We start from the raw sequence: 15,811 nt of genomic DNA on the forward strand, positions 1-15,811 counted from the left end.
AAAGGTCTTCTATCTACTGGTGAGAGAGAGAGAGAGAGAGAGAGAGAGAAAGGTCTTCTATCTACTGGTTCACTCCTCAGATGGCTGCAATGGCAGGAGCTGGGCTAATCTGAAGCCAGAAGCCAAGAGCCAGGACTTCCTTCAGGTCTCCCATGCCCACGCGGGTACAGGGGCCCAAGTACTTGGACTATCTGCTGCTGCTTTCCCAGGCCATAGCAGAGAGCTTGATTGGAAGTGAAATAGCTGGGACTCGAACTGATGCCCATATGGGATGCTGGCACTGTAGGCGATAGCTTTACTCGCTATGCCACAGCGCTGGCCCCAATAAATATACTTTTTTTTTTTTTAAGTTAAAGAAGCTTGTTTTTTCTTAATAAGACAATATTTTAAAGTTAAAAGTTGATATTGACTTTTCTTAAAAAAATGCATGTCACAACTTGCCCTTTCCACTTACCATGTTAATGTAGAGAATGATAATATGAAACATCTTTGTATTTATACAGTAAACAAACCACGCTAGGTCTCACTAGGTCTTGCTAGGTTGTGGTAGATTATTTTTACCTCTGTTAGATTAGATGTGCTGATATTTTAGAATTTTTTTTTGTTAATATTCACTAGAGAGATTGTCCTATTTGGTATGTCAGGTTTTTGAGTCAGTATTGTACTAGCTCTTGTAAAATAGATTACAAAACTTTAGATTAATTTTGGCCTAAAAATTGTCTTTTAAAACTTTTGTCACAGGATTATGTACACACAGTTGAGGACTTTTTAATGTAATTTCTTAGCAAAGGGTATTTATGGAATGTAAATTTAATGAGTCGTTGCATGTCTGATACTTTCTTTATTCAGCTTCAACTGATTGGAAATTTAGTTGGGACTAGAATTTGAGGTTAAAATTAATTTTCCATAAAACTTTAACGCTTTGTTTATAGCTACCTGTATTCCTGAGATATCTGATGCCAGTAGATTATCATTCCCTTATAGGAAGAGTGACCATACATTCCTGATTTGTCTGGAACATCCCAAGTTACACTTTTTCCTAATTTTTCAAATATTTATTTTCATTTGTTTGAAAGGTAGAAAAACAGAGAGAGAGAGAGAGACAGACAGACAGTGACTCTTGAGATTCTTCTATTTGCTAATTCACTGCCCTGGTGCCCACAATAGCCAGGGCTGGACCAGGCTGAAGCCAGGAGCCAGGAATTTCATCCTGATCTCCCACATGGGTGGCAGGACTCAAGTACTCGAGTCATTACCTGCTTCCCAGCGTGCTCATTAGCCGGAAGCTGTATCAGAAGCAGAGGTGACTCAGTCCCAAGAAACTCATGGGTTGTGGGCTGCTCAAGTTGTAGCTTAACCTGTTGTACCACATAGCCTTTCCCAAATTACATTTTTTTAAAAAAGATTTATTTTATTTATTTGAAAGACAGACTTACAGAGAGAGGTAGAGACAGAGAGAGAAATCTTCCATCTGCTGGTTCACTCCCCAGGTGGCCACAACAGCGGAGCTCATTTGTTCAGCTTGCTATAAGTACTTAGACTTTTCTTGCTATAACTAGTAATCCAACAGTATTTTTTCACTTTGTGTTGTTATGCGAGGGCAAACTGTTGAAATCTTTATATATACTAAACTGATTTTCTGTATATAAATAAAGAGAATTGAAAATGAATCTTGATGTGAATGGAAGGGGAGAGCAAGTGGGACAGGGGAGGGTTGCGGGTGGGGGGGAAGTTGCGTGGGGGGGAAGCCTTTGTAATTCATAAGCTGTACTTTGGAAATTTATATTCATTAAATTAAAAAAAAGTAATTGTAAAAAGAAAAAAAATAAGTACTTAGACTTTTCTGAAAGTTATCTTTCATTGTGTAACATCTTTGTACTTTTTTTTTTTTTAATTTTTATTTATTTTTTGACAGGCAGAGTGGATAGTGAGAGAGAGAGACAGAGAGAAAGGTCTTCCTTTTTGCCATTGGTTCACCCTCCAATGGCCGCTGCGGCTGGCGCATCGCGCTGATCCGAAGCTTGGAGCCAGGTGCTTCTCCTGGTCTCCCATGTGGGTGCAGGGCCCAAGGACTTGGGCCATCCTCCACTGCACTCCCGGGCCATAGCAGAGAGCTGGCCTGGAAGAGGGGCAACCGGGATAGAATCTGGCGCCCCAACCGGGACTAGAACCCGGTGTGCCGGCGCCGGAAGGCGGAGGATTAGCCTGTTAAGTCATGGCGCTGGCACATCTTTGTACTTTTGCAAATACTGTTGTTACTCCCTGCAGTTGTTATCTACTTGGACAAAAATATACCCATCAACTCAGCTTGTAGTGACTTCCTGGCTGTACAGAGGACTGCATTTGCCTGTCTGTTTTCGTTCCCTCCCTCTCTCCTTCCCTTCTTCCATTCTTTCCTTCCTTCCTCTCTCTCTTTCTTTCTCTTTCCTTTTCTTTCTGTAAGATTGATTTATTTATTTCAAAGTCAGAATTACAGAGAGAGGGAGATAGGGAGGGAGAGAGAGAGAGAGAGAGAGATCGATCTTCCATCCACTGGTTCACTCCCCAAGTGGCCCTAATAGCCAGGGCTGGGCCAGGCTGAAGCCAGGAGCTTCATCCAGGTTTCCATTGTGAGTGTTGGGGCCCAAGGATTTGGGCCATCCTCTGCTGCTTTTCCCAGGCATATTAGCAGGGATCTGAATTGGAAGTGTAGCAGCCTCGATTTAGGATGCTGGCACGGCAGGCAGTGGCTTAACCTGCTATGCCACTGCACCAGCTTGTGTACTTGTCGAATAGTTTTTGCCTCTTAAAACAATTTGTTTTGTCAGGCCTTACCTTGGGACTAGGAACTTTTTGAGCTCATTTGCAAAATGAGAAGCATAAGGTCTGGAGCCAAGTATGGGTTTATTAAGTACTTGTTGGAGAGATTCTTAACATTCACTGAGGGCCAGTCACATTGGACTAGGACCTGTCACGTTGGGCCGTTTAATTAACAAAACAAACCAGGGCAAAATCAGTATGCACATGTGCCAAAGTCAAAAGAGATTTGCTGGATCACAGGAATTTACATTTCCAGCTTTTTCTAGATGTTGTCAAATTGTTATTCAAACAATATACTTTCCCCAAGGTGCCAAGAGCTATTCTGTTTCCTGTTTACTTACCAACAATTGTGATTTTCTTTTCACTTAAAAAAAAAAAATAAAGATGAGGGAAATGATAGTGTTTTCGTAGTTATATGGACACAAGGGATTTTCTTCTGTGAATTTCCGATTAATACTAGGATTAAACTTTCTTTAATGTTAAACTTCAAAATGTGGAACATTAAGACGTAAGTTTATTTTAGTCTGAACAATTTTTAAATCTATGAATAATGAGTCTTCAAAGAGTTTGTGAAGAATGTTATTATGGAAAAACTATGCATGAATTTTATTTAAGATATTTAAATCATTCCTCCATGTCTTTTTATGACTTTATAGCTCTTTTCTTTCAAGCAATGAATAATATTTCATTGTTTAGATGTACCACAGTTTGTTTATCCATTCACTTATTAAGGGACATCTTGGGTGCTTCCAACTCTTGGCAATTAATAATGAAGCTGGTATAAATAGCCATGTCCAAGTTTTTGTGTGAACATGTTTTTAACTCTTTGAGGTGAATATCAAGAAGTGTGATTGTTAGGTTCCTAGGGTAAGTGTAGGTTTAGTTTTTTATGACACTGTGAAACTGTCCACCCAAGTAGCTTTCTCATTTTGCATTCCCACCAACAGTGACTGAGAGTTCCTTTTACTCCACATCCTTGCCGGTGTTTGGTGTTTGGATTTTGGCTATTCTGTAGGGGAATAGCATATATACTATCTTTTTTGGAGAAATGTTACATAATAAGATATCATTTACTGGTGAGATTTATAATGTTTCCAGAAAAGCTCACTAGAAATTTTCTTCATGAGAGGTTAGGAAGTAACTTTTTCCTGAGCAAAGTTGATATTTGGCTTTGATTAACTAAATTATGAATAATATTTGTCTCTTTGTTTGTTTTGACAGGTATTGACACAAAGGCAGCTATCTTGAAGGCACTAGTACCTCCTACCATTGTCAACTGGTAAAAATTTAATTTTTTATTATGAAATATTTCATTAAGCTTGAAATGTTTTAAGTTAAAACCAATTATAGTTAAACTGACAAAAGGAAAAAATTAGAAATTCTTCCCATTTTGTGATTACAGAATTACTATGAAAGTTATGAGGAGATAATTTTGTACTTATTTTAATCCTGTACAAAATCAATGAGACATTAAACCATGCTGTTCAGTTATACTGTCTCCCCTCCTTTCTTCAGTTTGAATTCCATTAAGTATCTGTGCAAAGAATTTAAACTCAGTAGCTCTTTAAAATTTGTGGGTTTTTTTTGGTAAATTTCTAAGTGGACTTTTTTTTTTTTTTTTTTGACAGGCAGAGTGGATAGTGAGAGAGAGACAGAGAGAAAGGTCTTCCTTTTTGCCATTGGTTCACCCTCCAATGGTCGCTGCAGCCAGCGCATCGCACTGATGCGAAGCCAGGAGCCAGGTGCTTCTCCTGGTCTCCCATGTGGGTGCAGGGCCCAAGGACTTGGGCCATCCTCCACTGCCTTCCCAGGCCATAGAGAGCTGGCCTGGAAGAGGGGCAACCGGGATAGAATCCAGCGCCCCAACTGGGACTAGAATCCAGTGTGCCGGCGCTGCAAGGCGGAGGATTAGCCTGTTAAGCCACGGTGCCGGCTTCTAAGTGGACATTTTAATAGAAATTGTAGCTTTGAGGTCAGGAAACAGCAGAGTTTTTTTTTTTTTTTTTTTAAGCCCATAGAAAATTCAGCATGATAATCACAGTTGTTATGGGGCATAAAAATACAGCACAATTTCGTTCTTCCCCTACTGTGGCTTCTGAAGTAAATAGATTTTGAAAAATTTTGGGGTAAAAAATTTAAGGATCAAGTGACCTGAAGGTATGTATTATTCTGAGAAATGAGAGTAAAATTGGATAGGACTGTTACAAGGAGTAGTCCATGTTGGTAACGTGCTTTGAGTACATATGAACAATTAGCATTTTATCCAGTAGAAACACTATTGTTGACATGCATCTTCTGAAGGTCTTTTCAGTGTCTTTGTCCATATCACTTGAATTTACTACTCTTTACATTTTTGAGTGATTTTAGTGTGTTTATTGTACCTATTGCTAAAAACTGTCAGTGGTAAGAGAGTGTAAGAAAACAGGAAGCTTTCCTGTTTCCCTCTTTATTTCTACAGTGATTATCCTTGTACAATATGGACTAAGTCCTTCTAGACCTGTGCTGTGTACACCCCAGATTTCTATCTAACAAAGGAGGCATTGTGGAAAAAGCAGTCTACTTTGCTCGTTGGTGTGCCTTCATTTTATGTTAGACATTTCCTTGCCCATATCTCTTTGAGGACTGTATATGGCCAGATGAAGAGTGCTTTGAAGCAACTAAACACATTAGAACATGGTACAAAACTGCTACAGACTGCTTTTAGTGGCTAGTGGGTTATAGGAACCCCAGACTTCGAATTCCTAGCTTGGACTGCTTCAAGAGAGTTAGATTAAAATGAAATTTATAATTTACAGTATATTAAATAATAATTATTAAATGGTAATGCATTTGTAGAAATGATTATAATTACCTTTGGGGTGGATGGAAAAGTAGTTTTGTTGCTTTAGGACAATTTCTGTTGCCTCATGTAGGGCATTTAGGACACTTGAGGGAGGAGGCAGAAGGACACCAGGAACATAGTCATGATTTTTGCCTCTGACATAATTTTGCCCCAAATCAACAAGGTCTAAGAAATGATAATCAAGATTAAAGAATATATGTGCCAATATTTATTTTGTATTATATGTTATGGAATATTTGTATTGTATATATATATTTTTCTCATAATTTAAAGCAGTATAAATACATGGATTGTATTTTTTAGTTTCTGTACAATAATTTAACCTACTTGCTTTGTTCCTAATGGGAGTTTTTTGAGATACTTATTGTTATTATCTCAGTTTTTCAACTGAACTTGAGACCTGAGAATGTTAAGGGACTTGTTTCATGTTACACAGTGATCCAATAGGAGGCTGGCATCTAACTCAGAGCTTATTCCCGTGTTTCTAAAAATAGGGAGTCTGTTGAACACTATATATATATCTCCAAACTACTCCTGCAAGTAATAAAACTGTTGATCATATGAAGTATCTAAATAAGTACCTGTCTACTTTGAAATGCTACATGAAGCAACTTTGTACCCAATCCTCCTGTTACTGGTGAAGTGGTGGTAGCAGCAAAGAGATGATCTCTGTTCTTTGTCTTATATTAAAGAAGAATTTCTATGTTTATTTAAGTCAGGGACCTCCTGGCCAAGTGGCCAGGAATGGGGCACCAAGAGAGGCAAAACCTGAAGGGGCTGGTGGCAGGTGTGGTTTTTAAGCACAATTTTGGGGAAAAAAATCAGCTTATAGTCAGTTATAAGGCAGGGACAACAGTCAGTTACAAGGCAGGGACAACACCCATCAAAATAACTGATTTGTGATCTGATTTGCCTTGTCTGGCTTGCTCATGATAAAACAAAGTAGGGTGGGATAGGTAACTTCTTTCTATTCACAAGATAAAACTAGAAACTCAGAAGGGTGGGATGGGCACTTCTGTCTTGCTGAAGGCAACTTTTGGGGAGAAACATGCATTGGGATTTGGCACTTTCTAAGGGGGACTTTCTTTTCCTCATTTCCTACCCTGACCAACCTGGCTGCCTATTGACCTGTCTGACCCCTCATACTTCTGTTGTAATAACTAGCTCTTGTAGTGCTTTTACATTTTCTCAAAGCCCTTTGTATCTATTGCATTTCATGTTTTATTATTTAATTTTGTGCATTAGATGATGATGACAAATACTGAAAAATATGCAAAAATTATTTAGTAAAAAAAGATTAAACTTTAACTATTAGTAGATCTAGGCTACATTTAGTTTGCTGATTCCATGAAATGTTTCATTGTAGAGCAGCCTGCTTATCTCAGTATGCTGGGGACTTTCTTGGTGTTTAGCATTGAAAGTGCTGTGTCCTGGGAGAAATGCTGCAGTTCCAAGCAAACTAGTAGGATGGCTGGTCACCCTAATTAATTATAGCACTTTGTGGTAATTGGGGATGGGAACAAGGTTGCCATACTTGTGTGATACAGGCACCCAGTTAAATTTGAATTTAAATTTGTTAAATCTGGCAACTCTTAAGGAGGGAAGGGACATTCCAGTTTATAAAAAATCCACTTAGCTTTTTTGGCTGGCCATTTGTCTCATACATTTAAGGGAAGCACTGTCTGCCCTTTTCTGGGGCAGACAGATGGCAAGAGATTGGAATGAATATGAAACCAGATTTTGCCCAGTGCCTGGGTGTTTGTGTGTACTCATGTATGGGAGGGCTAGGGGTGGTGGTTTGAAGTATTTGGTTCTCTTACTTGACTGGAAAATTAAGTCAGGTCTGAGTCTGTTTCATCTTTGCTGGCTCAGTCTATCAAACCGGCACATTTTCATGGAACACCCATATGGTCTTTAGACTGTATGTTAAAGGTATTTTTTGATGTTGTTAAGATGGTATATTCAACATAGTTCAAGAACTATTTTTAAAGCAAGGGAGTTTTTTCCAAAAGGGGAAGTATTTTGTACTAGGAGACAGAATCCTTCAGGTTACTTATATCATCATTGTTTTATGGCTGATAGTACTCCTAAATCAATTTTGGGAGAGCTAGATGTCAGTAGAATACAGTTTTTAAATTGACCCAGTTGAATTCCATCAGTATTAGTGGTGAGCAAAGTTAGATTTTTAGCAACTGAGTCATAGTAACTGGTGGCAGAGCTGATTTTTAACTAGAAGAGGAAGATGGAATAAAAGTAGTTTTCTAATGTTTCTCTCAGCAGGTTTTGGAAAGTCATAGGACCACTTTTGTGTTTCACGGAGATTATGAAGAATCCTATACTTTTAACTGTTGAAGTAAAAGGACTGAAAAAGTTTAAAAATTACAGTAGATAACTAGTAATTTAAAAAGGTTAGTTGGCTCTTTTGAACTGCTTTTTAATTTAAATATACTCATAGGAAAGAAATTCAGTATCTCTCCCTCATTCCCCCCTCTGTTTCATCCAATATATGTCTTCAGAGCCAGTATTTCAGTTTTGGAGGTTAGAATAAATATGAGCTTAGTAGTGTTCTTAAAAAGAAATACCAAATTATTATTTCTTCATAAAGCTTCTTAGAAATTAAAACTTCTCTAATACAAATGGAAACACAACTAAATTGTCTCATAGTGTATTAAATTGACTTTCCTGTCCAGAATTTAACCATTTTATTAGTTGTGTTATAGAAGTATTTGCATAGGTTAATGATTTTGTTTTGCAGCCCTAGAATCATTGCAATATCATATAGCAAAAACAGTTTTAGGATCAGAGTTGAAATCTTCAAAGTTGTTGGAGCATTGTGTTAATATTTGGAGATTTAGAAAGGAAAAATACTTTGTCTCCTCGTCAATGAAGAACCACTCTGTTATGTAACACTGAGACAACATAATTCATCTGTGTATTAAGACTTTACAACTTTCCTATAGTGGAGGGTGTTTTTTTTGGCAGACGGACAGCAGGGTATACAGTCAGTGAATATTTTAAAGCCATATGTATTTTTTATTATGCTTTTAGCCTTGGGAAGCAGAGAAGCAAATATGTTCAGCAGAGCTAGGGTCCCCCTCTAAAGAAACTTCCTGATAGCAAATAAAAGTTGCTGGTTACATTTTCCATTACAGCTCTGGAAGGCTGGTTCTGGGAAGGAAATAGTTCTGTCTAGCTTTTTTGACTCCAGTTTCTCATTTCAATATCAATGATTTAAATCATTAATCTAGGACCCTTTCAGTTTCTGTAGACCATTATCATATGTGATTTTTACTTTTGTGGAAAGGAGATTCAAAAGGAGTATAGTAAGGGGTTGTTTAACTCCCCCCCCCCCCCTTTTTTTTTTTTGACTGACAAATATTAACCGTAGAATTTACTTTGGGAGTGTGTGGAAGTTTAAGAAGTTGGATGTGCTTTGGAGAGAGATTGTTAAACTAGAACTCTTGAGGCCCAGGAATTTCTGAAATAAAAGGGTTTATGGAGTTATTACATGTCCCAAAGGAAAGGCTTAGGTCTTGTGACAACTTACCACAGCTTGCACCAGTAGCAGTTGGAAAATGTACATTGGACTATAGCTCAGAGCATTTTTTAATAACTAAAATTTGCGGAAGAAAGGCATGAGTTGGTTACATTGAACCTGTCTTATTTGTAGATAAGAAGGGCAAGATGGCATAGGGAGGAGAGCTTAGGAGTAGGAGGTAGTCCATAAGAAGTCATTGTTGCTTCTGAGTTGTTGGGGTTGTGATCATGATGCCCTGACACCCAGGGCTGTTGATGGCATTTGAGTTAAGGTTTTAATATATATTCAGGAATGTACAAAGGTCTTTCATACTCCTCAGCACTCCCCAAATCCTTCTCCTTGTTAGGAAAGAGGCACAGAATAGAGAGGAGGCAGTATAGGAATCTATTTTAGGAGGGCTAGGGATGGAGGGTGGGGGTAGGGGGCAGCAGGCAGAGGTGAATTCCTGGAACTATTCTTTCAGGTGTCCTTGTAGGGCCTTGGGAACCTGGGAAAGAATGTGGGGGTGCAAAGGCAATAGGATGTGAGACCCAATTGAGATCCAAGGGCAAGGAATAAATTCTAATGCTTATCTTTTGGGCAATGAGTGAGAATGGCTAGGATTTATGTCCTTGTTCCATAACTCCTACTCTTGTAACTAGATTTAGGACATCTTATAACTTGTCTCATATCAACATGTAGGTTGAAGTCCCACCTGATCTGTTAATTGTGTGTTTGGCATGATCTGTTTGAAGAGTCTGTTTTTGTGAGAATTAAATGAGATATTCTCAAAACTTCCCTGCATAGTGTTTTCTTGGTTGATACTCAGTGTTGTTTCCCATTTATTGCAAGCTTTGTGAAAAATTCTGGGCACATTTCACATTTGCAAATATAGATTCCTTGATACTCATCTCTTATTTATGTTTCAATAGAGAGAAAGTGATAAGCTGTACTTTTTCTGCAGATATGAACAGTTCTGTAGTATTGATGCATGCTTGGTTGTTGTAGGCTGAAAGAAAAATACAGAGGAGAAAATCAGAGTATTAGGCAAAGTAACCAGGAAAAAATTGTTATCAGATGCCCCTTCTGGAGCATTTTTTCCTCAGTCCCCTCCCTGACATCTTCCCTCTGCTCCCCTCTGAGTTTGTAGGAGAATTCAGTAATAGGATTCCTTCCCTGCTCAGGAAGTTGAGCTTGCAGTTTTCTTGTCTTGAGGGAGTGGATGTGGGGAGGTGAAAGATTAGCTTGCTGTGTTAGTAGGGTGTGCATATAACGGCTTTATTGACCACTTCCCTTCTATGCAAATGTCTTAGATTCTGAGGGTGACCCCATTATTCAAGTCACCAGCTTTGTGAGAGTTAACTTCTTAGGTCTACCAGTTTTGGATTGAGGTACTATGCTGCATCTCTCCTGAGCCTAAGAAGTTCTTGAAATGTTTACTTGCGGATTACTGCAACCAGATCTAAGCAGGTATAGTCATTTAATACATTACGATGAATGTGATCCTTGTGGCAGCCTTCTCCCTCTCCCTGTTTTTCTGTTATGTAACACTTGTTTCTGTTGAAAGCTTTTTATATGGGGAGGATTTAGGCCATTTTATGTTAAAATGAGAAGGTAATATACCCTTCTAAGACTACAGTATTTAACCTCAGTATCAATTTAGCATAAAATTTCATTTTAGTATCAGTTTTCTTTACTGTCGAAATGTATCAGTTGAGAGTGATTTTGTAGGTGAGAATAAATGTCTGTTACTTTGTGTACAGTTTTCATAACCCTAAAATCTTTCCTCAGCTTTGTGACAGTGACACAAAATCCTATACTTTTCTTCCTCCTCCATTCTCTCCAAGTCTTCTGTGTTCTTTCTCAAATAATAGAGATCATACAAGGGAAGGATCTTTCTTCTACTTGATTGAAAGCAAATGCTAATTAAAATGATAAAATGTAATAACTTTGATGTAATGCGATGGATCATTTATATTGAACTTTTTTTTTTAAAGATTTATTTATTTGAAAATCTGAGTTATACAGGGAGGAGGGGAGAGATCTTCATCTGCTAGTTTACTCCTCAGATTGCCACAATGGTCCGGGTTTGGCCAGGCTGAAGTCAGGCGCCAAGAGCTTATTCCAGGTCTCCTACATGGGTGGTAGGGCCATCTTTGGCTGCTTTTTCCAGGCCATTAGGGAGCTGAATTGGAAGTGGAGCTGCTGGGACTTTAACCATTGCCCATATGTAATGCCAGTATTACAGGCGGTAGCTTTATCTGCTGTACCATTGTGCCAGCCCCTTATATTGAACATTTTAAAAACACATTTCAAGTGCTTGAATCTAGCTACTCATTACTACATAGTTTCATATTTTAGGATTTAATATTTGCTCATCTGTACTTCTATAAATAATAGGTCATTTCCATGTAATACTGTTAAACTTGAATCATTTTAATTAGCAGTTTTGAGAGTATAGTGAAGTTGGGAGTTGTTACATTTTTCATGGTAAATATACCTTTACCAGCATTTAAATATGTAGTAATAAATTGCCTAAAAACCTTGCAGTATCCCTGCTTTTTTCTGTGGTTGGACACGGAGCCACATATACATTTTCTCTTGTACTCCTCCATTCTCTTCTTGGAGTCCCTCCAGGTCAGTGCATGTATATCTAATTTGTTTTTAATGGATACATAATAAAGTTGGTATTTCTCTACCTCTCTTCTTTCTTCCCCTAGGTCTTAGCCGTCAGTATGCAAACAAGCTATTCTGTGTGTTTAAAACAAGAATTTCCTTCGTCGTATCCTATTAACCCATTTCCCTGTTTACTTTCTCTCTTCCTATTTCTTGTTAAACCAATTGAGCTTTGGTCTTAACACAGCTCTTTTCAAAGTCATCAGGGACCTTCACATTGTGAAATCCAGTGCTTGAGGGGTTTCAAGATGATGGAGTAGCAAGGGAGCTTACTGCTCTAGTCCAAGAGAAGATAGTTTAAAAAATATGGAGATAGTGTAGTCTCAGGGAAGAGGTAGGGTAAAAACGGCGGAGGAAACTCCACTGAAATGAGAGGGACATGGTGGACATACATGGAGGGCATGGGCACCCATGGCTTGGGACTCCAACAGTGGAGAGCCTGCGTACCCGTGCTAGAAAGTGAGGGGAGACAAGACCGTAGTAGCCCAAGCCACTGGCAAAAAAGCCACAGGAAGAGCCTAGAGGGAAAGAGGCTTGGAGCCCAGTGGGGGAAACTGTACCAGCCAAACTAGAGGAGAGGAAAAAACAAAACAAAACAAAACAAAAGGATGGTATGGACATGTTTCTCTCTCCCCAATCACCTCACAAAGGCGTATAAGCCAAAAGAGTGGGCACCATTTTGGAGAAATGTAACAGCAGTGTCAGCTTGTGTCTATGCCCGGCAATCACCCAAGCGGAGACTCCTGACTCTGGTGCGGATAAATAACAGGGGACTAGGAGCTTGTGACTGTGTGATGCTTCTGAACCAGGATTGGGGGGGGGCGTGGGGGGAACAGGGTGTGTGGCAGAACTCATGGTGTGGCTAGGATTTAGAGCAGTCTCAGTGGTAGAAGCCACAAACTTGGGGGTTACTGGTTACCTGGTAAGAGACATTGCTGGGGAATCTGAACTTACATTGAGGACTACACAGATCCTTTGTGTGGTCCTTGGGACAGAGCATATGAATATTAAACCCACTGGGGATAGTGCTCAGGCACTGCTCTCCATCAGAGAGATCAGCTGAGCAGAATATATTTCCCTTCTGATTACAAAAGAGAGAAGATTTGCCACACCAAACCTGGGTGTGTCACCTTAGGCACACCCTTAACCCTGGAGAACTGAACAGAGCTCTCTGGCCATATCCACTACAAACCTCTAGAGACTCACTGAAAACGGACAGTCCACTTATCTAGAGTCATAGTACAACGATAAAAGCCGCCAAGCAGGGGGTGCGGGTTAGGGGGAAGAGAAGAAACCAACTAGTATCTCCACAAATGCCAAACAATAAATGCAAAAATTCAAGAAACAAGAATAAGGAAGACAACACAATGCTCCAAAAAGAACTTGACACCTCAATACTAGATTATGAAGATGATGATATAGAAGAAATGCAAGAAATTGAACTCAAAAAATTGTTCATAAGATTACATAGAAGTAATCAAAAGCAAACGCAGGAACTACTGAAATTCATGCAGGATATGAAAGAAAATCTCTTCCATGAAATTGAAATCTTAAGTAGGAATCAAAGTGAAGAATTCAACAGAACATGAAATTGAGATATTAAAGATAAATCAAAATGAAATGAAGAATTCAATAGAACAAATAAAAATGCAGTGGAGAGCCTAAAAAACAGAATCAGTGAGGCAGAAGAGAGAATATTGGACTTAGAAGACAAAGCACAGTAAAGTATACATTCAAACCAAAGACAAGAAGAGGAAATTAAAAATCTAAAAAACACTGTTGGGAATGTACAGGACACTATAAACAAATGCCCCAACATTTGGGTTCTAGGAGTACCTGAAAGCATGGAGAGAGAAAAAGGACTAGAAGTGCCTTTTAGTGAAATACTAGCGGAAAACTTCCCGGGTTTGGAAAAAGAAAGGGATGTCCAAGTACAGGAAGCACACAGAACTCTCAATAGACATGACCAGAAAAGAGCCTTGCCACGACACATTGTAATCAGATTCACCATAGTGAAACATAAAGAAAAGATTCTAAAATGTGCAAGAGAGAAAGGCCAGATTACTTTCAGAGGACCTCCAATTAGACTCACAGCAGACGTCTAATCAGAAACCATGCAGGCTAGGAGAGAATGGCAAGATATAGCCCAAGTCATCAGAGAAAGAAACTGTCATCCCAGAATGTTACATGCTGCAAAGCTCTCATTTGTGAATGAAGGTGATATAAAGACCTTTTATAACAAATAGAAATTGAAAGAATGTGTCACCACCCGTCCAGCTCTGCAAAAGCTGCTTAAGGAAGTGTTACACAAAACACAGGAATGTGGTCATCAATAAGAAAGAAGGTATAGGAAGAAATTCTCTCAGTAAAAGGTTAAAGGAAGTTCAAAGTATAAATTAGGAATATCTTTGGAAAAATGGCAGGGGAAAGTCATTCCTTATCAATAGTCACATTGAATGTAAATGGCCTCAACTCCCTAGTTAAAAGGCACAGACTAGCTGATTGGATTAAAAAACAAAACCCATCTATTTGCTGCTTACAAGAATCAGCTTTAACACAAAAATTGTTAAAAGAGACAAAGTAGGGCACTATATAATGATCAAGGGATCAATTCAACAGGAAGATAGAACTATCATAAACATATATGCACCTAATTACAGGGCACCTAGCTATTTGAAAGAAATATTAAGGTACTTAAAGGGAGACTTAGATTCCAACATAATAGTACTGGGGGACTTCAATACTCCACTTTCAGCAATGGACATATCAACCAGACAGAAAATCAACAAGGAAACAGCAGATTTAATTGACAGTATAGACCAAAAGATATCTACAGAGCTTTTCATCCTGCAGTTGCAAAATACACATTCTTCTCAGCAGTGCATGGAACTTCCTCTAGGATTGACCACATACTGGGCCTTAAAGCAAGTCTCAGCAAATTAAAAAAGTAGAAATCATACCATGCATCTTCTTGTACCACAATGGAATGAAGCTGGAAATCAGCAACTTGGAAATCTCTAGAGCATGTGCAAACACATGGAGACTGAATAGCATGCCCCCGAACGAACAGTTGGTCACAGAAGAAATCAAAAGAGAAATCAAAAACTTTCTGGAAGTAAATGAAGATAACAACACAACATATCAAAACTTAGGGGATACAGCAAAAGCACTGTTAATAGGAAAGTTTATACAATAGGTGCCAATATACAGAAATTGGAAAGGCACCCAATAAATGAGCTATGATTGCCTCTCAAGGATTTAGAGAAACTACAGCAAACCAGACCCAAAACTAGTAGGAGGAAAGAAATAATTAAAATTAGAGAAGAAATTAGCAAAATTGAATCCAAAATATATTATAAAAGAGTAGCCAAACGAAGAGCTTTTTTTTTTTTTTTGAAAAAATAAACAAAATTGACACACCATTAGCCCAACTAACAAAAAGAGGAGAGAAGACCCAATCAATAAAGTTAGGGATGAAAAAAGGAATGTAACAGACACCACAGAAATAAAAAGAAATTACTAAAAAGAGTTGTGTGCCAACAGTCTGGGAAATCTAGCAGAAATGGATAGATTAATGGACACATACAACCTACCTAAATTGAACCATGAAGACAAAGAAAACCTAATCAGACCCATAATCTAGACAGAAATTGAAGCAGTATTAAAGGCCCTCCCAACAAAGAAAATCCCAGGACTGAATGGATTCACTGCTGTATTCTACCAGACATTTAAAGAAGAACTAACTCCGATTCTTCTCAAGCTATCCAACACAATTGAAAGAGAGGAAATCCTCCCAAATTCTTTCTACAAAGCCATCATCACCTTAATTCCTAAACCTGAAAAAGATGCAGCAGAGAAATAGAATTACAGACCAATTTCCATGAAGAACATAGATGCAAAAATCCTCAATAAAATTCTAGCCAATAAAATACAACAACACATCAGAAAGATCATCCACCCATACCAAGTGGGATTTA

General features: G+C 38.5%; 1 protein-coding gene across 1 annotated transcript in view; it reads left to right on the forward strand.

The window, feature by feature from the left end:
• Positions 1–15,811, forward strand: part of ACSL3 (acyl-CoA synthetase long chain family member 3) — an 85,265-nt gene that overhangs the window by 24,335 nt on the left and 45,119 nt on the right. Inside the window, exon 2 of the mRNA XM_062192847.1 lies at positions 4,021–4,078. The gene's annotated coding sequence lies outside the window, so the exon portion shown is untranslated. The remainder of the gene's footprint in view (positions 1–4,020; positions 4,079–15,811) is intronic.

The sequence above is a fragment of the Lepus europaeus genome, chromosome 1, assembly GCF_033115175.1.
Source record: "Lepus europaeus isolate LE1 chromosome 1, mLepTim1.pri, whole genome shotgun sequence".
NCBI classification, from domain to species: Eukaryota; Metazoa; Chordata; class Mammalia; order Lagomorpha; family Leporidae; genus Lepus; species Lepus europaeus.